We start from the raw sequence: 7,335 nt of genomic DNA on the forward strand, positions 1-7,335 counted from the left end.
CCAGTTCACGGCGAGGTTCTTCAAGCAGCCCACCTTCTGCAGCCACTGCACTGACTTCATCTGGTAACGTTCTGCTGCTCCTCCTGCTGCTCCTCCTGCTGCTCCTCCTGCTGCTCCTCCTGCTGCTCCTCCTGCTGCCCCTCCTCCTCCTCCCTCTCTTCCTCCTGCTCCTCCTCCATGTAACCCTCCACCTCCACGCTGCCGCCCACACCATCCAGCAGTTACTGTAGGAACTTCCTGCACACATCAGAACACAGCAAACACTGCAGAGTTTTCAAATCAATAAAAAATAAATAAAATAAATGTTCTATAATTTTACTAGATATCAAACAGGAAAATGTTTCAGATAATTAAAAAAAAATTTACCATTTTATTCTTCAATACACATAATACACATAATTTTTCTTTCAAATGATGGCAAATAAAAAAAAACTTGATATTTTTAGCAGACAAAATAAATAAATACGAAATCATAAATAATAAAATGTAATTTTATTAGCTATGAAACAGGAAAATGTGTCAAATAATTAATAAAAATATTTACTATTTTATTTTCAACTTTAATATAAGTATTTTTTCTTTCAAATGATGACAAATAAAAATAAAATAAAACAAACAGTAGCCCTTTGTAGCTGATTTAAATACAGTAAAACTGTACAATTTTATGGTCAAAAACCATAAAAAAAAGTGTAAATAAAATCTAAATAAAATGTAATATTTAAAATAAAATGCACCACTATTTGTAAAAAGACATTATTCAGTTTTCTCTGATTTTGCACATTCAGCATGTAAATTAATATGTTAACAATATATTTAAAAGAAAAAATATTTTAAATATATTAATAAACATGAAATAAATGTACAAAAACATACTTTCAAAATATATTTAAATTATTGTGAACATGTATTTTTCTGAAATAAAAATATAACTATAAATCTAGATATTAAAAAATGTTGGTATACTGTAATATGTCTGTCAGATTTTTAATGGTTATTTTCTGTAATGATCAAAACAGGAGAATCTGATAAAATCACAAAAATAAATAAATAAATAACCCATTTTCTGTCCTTAATATACATATTTGTTCTTTCAAAAAACATAAAAAATATCATGTAAATTGACATTTTTTTCTGTGATTTTTGGATATTATTTAGATATTATCTGCAATTTCACAAACCTAAAAATAATTGATAAATAATTAAACACTTTCTTTTTAATATCTGTAAAATAATAACATTATTTATGATTTAAGTCTGTTTAAAAATAGCAGAATTTTTAAAGGAAAAAAATTGCAAAATCTCAAAAATAAATAAATAAATATATAACCTATTTTCTGTCCTTAATATACAAAAGTTTTCTTCCAAATAACTTAAAAAATATCTGTAAAACTAATAATTTTTGCTGATTTCAATGCAGTAAAAGTAGTGTCATTTTGTAGGTAAAAATTTTATAATAAATAATATATATTAACAAAAACTATAGAAGTATATTTAATAAATCTTTGGTAAAATATCAAATAGTTAGCTCATTTAAATTAAATATAAACCTGTAAAATAACATTTAAAAAAATGATTTACTAATTTTCTACTCCTTCTGTATATCATTTTTATTTAAATTAACAGCATGTGTCTCTAAAATAATGATATTTATTCTCTGTAATTTAACAAAACTGGGCAAATCTGTAAAATATAATAAATATACTAAATACTAAAAAAATGTTTTTTTGAAATTCTTAATATATATAGTTTTTCTGTCAAATAATGGCAAATGTATATACATATACAACTGTACAATAGTGATATTTTTGCGGATTATATTCAACAAAAATGTTTAAATTTAGGGTCAAATATTATGAAATAACAATTAGTATTTGTAAGAATACAGATTTTTGATATTTATAGCTTTGGACTATTTTTAGAGTCGATATCTGAATTGATCATTTTGTTTTTCTGTGATTTTTATGACGCAAAGGAAAGGAGGAGAGGAGAAAGAAGGAAAATCTGTAAAATAACATCGATAATTTTTTAACCAATTTTCTATCCTTAATATTTATATTTTTTTACAAATAATAGTAAATATGTGTGCAATAAGAGTATTTTTTGCTAATTTTTATTTACAACAAAATAGTGACATTTTACAGTTAAATATTGCAGATTAAAAAATATAATAAGAATGTCTAAAAAATACAGATATTTAATGTAGACAAAATTTATTTTTTTAGTTTTGGATTTTTGTTCTACAATTAACATGTAAATTAAGATTTTTTCTGTGACTTTATTAGATATTATTTGGAATTTAACAAAACAGAAAATCTGTAGAAGAAGAAGTATTTTCTCAGAAATAATTTAATTTGATAATTTAATAATAAATAAATAATAATTATATACATATATAATATCTGTAAAAAATTATACAAATATTGTTTTGTGAGATTTCATATAGTAAAAAATTGTAGAATTATTTAATAATTATTATGAGTAATATTAATAATAATAATAATAATAGTAATAATATATGTATATAATATCTGCAATTATATAACTATTATTTTGTGAGAGTCAATATAGTAAAAATATTATAATTATTTGATAATTATTGTGAACAATAATAATAATATATGTATATAATATCTGTAATTATATATTTTGTGAAATTCAATATAGTAAAAATAGTATAATTATTTAATAATAAAAAAACACATATATATATATAACTTGTGAAATTTAATATAGTAAAAAATAGTGTAAATTAAAGGTCAAATGTTTTTACTATTTTTACTAATTATCAGCTTAAAAATGTATGATCTGCACACAACACTGGAAGATAAATATTTGTTTTTTAAATTAAACATAAATAATCAGACATTTTATCTGTAATTTCAGCATATGTAAGAAAACAAATAAAAAACAAACAATCCTTAATATTTTTATTTTATTTTACTGCACAAATCTGTCAAATAATGACATAAAGACCAAATTAATGATGCTAAAAACACAGAAGTTTGATTTGGATGTGAGCTTTAGACTGCAGAGAAATTAGTCTCATCTTAAACTTCAGGTCCAGAAGTTTGTGCCGGACTCACGGGGGACGAATTAAAACAAAGAAAAGCTGCAGAAAAGGTGGAGATGTCATCGAGTGTTTGTTCTGAAATACCTCCAGATCCTCCGGAGACCTCTGAGGTTGTTTCTGCAGACGTTTCCAACCTCCAGACTTTTCTACCCTCCTCCAGACGTTTCTAACCTCCAGACTTTTCTACCCTCCTCCAGACGTTTCTAACCTCCTCCAGACGTTTCTAACCTCCTCCAGACGTTTCTAACCTCCAGACTTTTCTACCCTCCTCCAGACGTTTCTAACCTCCAGACTTTTCTAACCTCCTCCAGACGTTTCTAACCTCTTCCAGACGTTTCTAACCTCCAGACTTTTCTACCCTCCTCCAGACGTTTCTAACCTCTTCCAGACGTTTCTAACCTCCAGACGTTTCTAACCTCCTCCAGAGCTGCAGAAAGCATGCAGGAGCATTTTTAACGAGACGATCCGACCAAGCAGCAAAACCAATTCAGACTCTGCTCCCATAGTCTGATCTGAAGGTGTTTCTTAGGGTTTTGCTGCAGTTTCTTCACTGAAACCTTGAGAGAATCCGGTTCTTCTCTATCAGATTAAAGCAGATTATGTAAAAAATGCAGCGTCACCAAGCTAAAAGTGGATCTTAGTCATTCAGAGATGTGAGGTTTGTAGAGGAGGCAGCAGCAAACTCAGTTCAGCCCAAACATGGACGGTTTCCAACAGCGATATATAGATTTTTACTGTGGTAAAATAGTTTTTTAAAGGCTGCAGTCTCGCCACATGCAACTTATGCACTGAAAATGTTATTTTTCTGAATAAATTTCAAGCAGATTATGTGAAAAGTGCAGCATTATGAATCTAACAGATGTGAGGATTGTACTGGAAGCAGCATTAAACTGTAAAACCTGCAAAAAGTGGAAACAGTTTCATCCAAACATGAGTGTTTCTTCTATTTTTATGCTGCACTCGCTCCACATGGTGCTTCTGTAACTCCTGCTGCAACTTCTTCACTGAAAATGTAGTTTTTCTTGATAAAATTAAAGCAGATGATATTAAAAATGCAGCATCATGAAGCTAGAAACAGATCTTGTTGGTGAATGAAGGCATTAATTCCAAAATCTATTCTTGCAATAACATGTTTTTACTGTTAAAGTAGATTTTAAAGTAGATTTTTCAGGCTGCAGTCTCTCAAATGGTGTTTCTGCAATTCCTGCTGCAACATCTTCATTAAAAATGTCATTTTTCTTGATAAATGTCAAGCAGATTATGTGAAGAATGCAACATCATGAAGCTAGTAGATGTGAGGTTTGTAGAGGAGGCAGCATCAAACTGTAAAATCTGCAGAAAACAGAAAAAGATTCATCTAAACAGGTTTTTCCGCCTATTTTTTTGTTGCATTTGCTCCAGATTGAATTAATGCAACTCTTGCTGCAACTTCCTCACTAAAAATTTCATTTTTCTTGATAAAGGTCAAGCATATTATGTGAAAAATGCAGTGTCATGAAGCTAGTAGATGTGAGGTTTGTGCAGGAGGCAGCATCTTGTCTAAAACCTGCAGAAAGTGGAAACAAATTCACCTCAACATGTGATTGTTTAGACTCCAGTTGTTGTTTCTGTAACTTCTGCTGCATGTGAGTGAAAACAGCAGCGTTCTGAAGCTGAACCCGTCCTGATCGTTGACCGTAGAGCTCTGATGACGGGTTAAAGGAGCTCCTGCAGCTCGTTTCTGATGATCCGTTAAAGGAGCTCCTGCAGCTCGTTTCTGGGCTGAGGGACCAGATGGTGCTGGTGAATGTGGGCCAGCAGCCTCTGGGCTTCTGTCAGGACGTTCCTCCAACTGGACGGAAACTCTTCCTCCTCACAACATGTCAGAGCAGCTCTCTGATTAAGACCAGCTCGTTAGTAAATATCTGGTTTATTAGAAAGGGAACGAGTTTGATAGTTCTCTATTCAGAGGCGTGCACAGACATTTTGGTGCTCAATGGAAAAAAAGGCACCTGGTGCAGCGTGTAGAACCACTGGCTGCCTGAATAGAACAGTGTGAGATTTGGAAAAAAAAAAAAAAGAAATCAGGAACACATTTTCTGCAGCGGCATTTATTTTAACATCTTAATAACACACAAAGGGTCAATAAAAGTCAGAGTTTTAATAATAGCCTATCGATGTAAATACAAAATTACTGCAAGTGTTGTAACGTAGAAATAACTCATGGTTAGTACATAATAATATATTTTGCTAATACAGCCTATTGCCTGATTTAGTTCCATCAAATCACTTTGTGTTGACAAAATAAATCAGGAACAGCTTTTAAGATATCTCAGTAAGATGAGAGGAGAAGGCCCTAAACAGTTAACATCACTCTGATGTTGACTCTGATGTGTTTTCTCGTGTTTCCTGCTGGTCCAGTTGTGGTGTGTTTCCAGCTGTGATCAGGTGTGTTTACCTGGAGAGGGCCGCAGCTCATTTGCATAAAGTAGACTGGACAAATTGGATGCTGCATGTGGAGACTCCACACATCATGAAACTGTCCTCAAATGTCTAAACCAGCCGTCGGTGAACTAAAACCAGGACAGATTCAGCTACTGCAGATTATTTCTGCCTCAAACGCTTTCAGAAATACTTTTCGCTGAAGTGTTTTCAAAATAAAAGGGAAAGTTTGCAGCTGAGCTGCTGTGCTTATCCGACTCATCTGCTGGACTGTCAAGCTGACAGCGTGGTCATGTGACCACGTAGTGACCCGCTGTTGGTCCAGATGTCATGTGACCATGTTGTGGTCCGCTAGTGACCGCCCAGCATCCGTGCGATTTTCAGATGCGGTGCGTTGCCGTGCGGGAAAACCGCATCTACTGGACATGCGGCTTGTGTATGTGTTTCATGTTTACATTTTTTTTAAAAACTGAGACTCGGAGGGCACCCGCTTGATACTGAGGGCAAAGGGCAAGTGCTCTAGCGCCACCTGGTGTCCATCTGTGCACGCCCCTGTCTCTATTAGTGACATGATCCCTCTGAAGGATCATTTTAACTCACCCTTGGTTCATTTTTCTTCACTCTTGGTTCATTTTTCTTCACTCTTGGTTCATTTTTCAATCTAAAGTTCTGCAACTCTGTGGAACCAGAACAACATGACGAAGAAGAGAGAACTCAAAATCAATGATGGAAATTAGGGGAAAAAATACCCAAAAAATTTAATTTGGGAGGATTTTCTGTTTGGAATGACCGAAAATCACACAAAAATAGTCGCTTTTTAAAATTTATTTTACAAAAATGTTTAAAAAACAATACTTTTGTTGATTTGTGCTAAAAAAAATACAGAAAATTAAGTTTGAGTTACGCAAAATCAGGTGGGTTAGTTTCCAAATTACACTTTTTAAAAAATTCAGTCACAATTAACTTGTTTGTTTAACTGTGGGTTTTTGTCAGGATTTTTGCAGTTTTTACAATTTCAGACTCCAATTAGAAATATATTTTTAGCTATTCTTTAAAAATCAGAATGTTTTATGACAAAATTTAAATTTAAATTTTGGACACATTTAGAATAAAGAGATTTTGATGAACAATCCTGATTTTGAGCTTAGATTTTGTTAATTTTCCTAAATAAACCTTACGTTGCACATGAGATGTTCAAGTACTGTTGGAAAGCTGGAAATTTTATTTTTTTTTCAGTTTTTATAATTTCGGACTCCAATAAAAGATGTAATTTTAGCAAATTTTTTTGTCTTTCAAACCACAGCAGGAGACTGAAACTAAAACAGCTAAATGGAATTCAGCCACAATTTATTCTTTTTTTTTTAAACTGTGTTTTTGTCTAAATCTGTTTAGTGAAACAGAAAGCTGAAAATTTGAGGATTTTGTCAGTTTTTATAGTTTCTGACTCCAATTAAAGATGTAATTTTAACTGTTTTTTAAAAATCTGACTGCTTTGTTTTTCACACGTTTAAATTTTAAACTCAATTAGAATAAAGAGATTTTGATGAACAATCCTGATTTTAAGCTTAGATTTGGTTAATTTTCCTAATTGAACCACATATCACACATGATACATTCAAAGACTGTTGGAAAGCTAAAAATTTTAGTTTTTTTTCCTGGTTTTGCAGTTTTTGGCTCTCCTAAAAAAATGAAATTTTAGCTAATTTTTAAAATCTGAATGCTTTGCTTTTCACTCGTTTACATTTTAAACAGGGCTGCACAGTGATGTAGTGGTTAGCACTTTCGCCTTGCAGCTAGAAGATCCCTGGTTCGCGTCCCGGCTTTCCTGGGATCTTTCTGCATGG

The sequence above is a fragment of the Amphiprion ocellaris genome, chromosome 9, assembly GCF_022539595.1.
Source record: "Amphiprion ocellaris isolate individual 3 ecotype Okinawa chromosome 9, ASM2253959v1, whole genome shotgun sequence".
In the NCBI taxonomy this organism is placed as follows: domain Eukaryota; kingdom Metazoa; phylum Chordata; class Actinopteri; family Pomacentridae; genus Amphiprion; species Amphiprion ocellaris.